At 29.1% G+C, this 811-nt stretch overlaps 1 non-coding gene across 1 annotated transcript; it reads right to left on the reverse strand.

Annotated features, from left to right (window-relative positions):
• Nucleotides 1-516: 516 nt before the first annotated feature.
• Nucleotides 517-611, reverse strand: Trnak-uuu (transfer RNA lysine (anticodon UUU)). The gene is made up of 2 exons: nt 575-611; nt 517-552 (listed from the first exon to the last, which is right to left on the reverse strand). It is a non-coding gene; the product is annotated as a tRNA-Lys (tRNA).
• Nucleotides 612-811: the final 200 nt, after the last annotated feature.

The raw sequence follows: 811 nt of genomic DNA on the forward strand, positions 1-811 counted from the left end.
AATCTTCTACCTGTATAATTTTTCGATGTTTGAAAGATTATGGAGACTTCCAGATGGACGTCTAATGTCAGACATTTTATTGTTCGATCAAGACTCGACACTATCTGCGTTTGAAAGCAAATAAACGTTTTAAACTTTACTCGCAAAAATCGTCCCTAGTAGAGTACATAGAGAGAGAGAGAGAGAGAGAGAGTACACACACACATATATATATATAACACATATATATATATATATGTATGTGTGTGTATATATATGTATATATAACACATATATATGTGTGTGTGTATATATATGTATATATAACACATACATATACAGAGTACATATATATATATATATATATGTACCTAATGTGGATATATATATATATGTACCTAATGTGGATATATATATATATATATATATATATATATATATATATGTACCTAATGTGGGTTAATACCTTTTTTGTGGTATATATATATATATATATATATATATATATATATATATATATATGACAAAAAGGTATTAAGCCCACATGGGGACTCGAACCCCAGACCCTCAGATAACTTACTCACAGTTTTAGCCGTAAAAGTCTGATGCTCTACCGACTGAGCTATGTAGGCTCTTACACAGATGAAAACTCTAAATACATTTTATCTAAACAAACTTTATACGATTCGTGTCTCATTCGTACGTGATAGAAAATACAATCATAGTTTACATGTGATATGAATATTGTCTCAGTAGAAATTAATTGGGTATTATTCAATGTAAATCGCTTGTAGGCTAAGCACTGTTGGGATGTTTAACCTACTTTTTTGTG

This window comes from Euprymna scolopes, chromosome 2 (genome assembly GCF_053919585.1).
Source record: "Euprymna scolopes isolate OS-2025 chromosome 2, ASM5391958v1, whole genome shotgun sequence".
NCBI classification, from domain to species: domain Eukaryota; kingdom Metazoa; phylum Mollusca; class Cephalopoda; order Sepiida; family Sepiolidae; genus Euprymna; species Euprymna scolopes.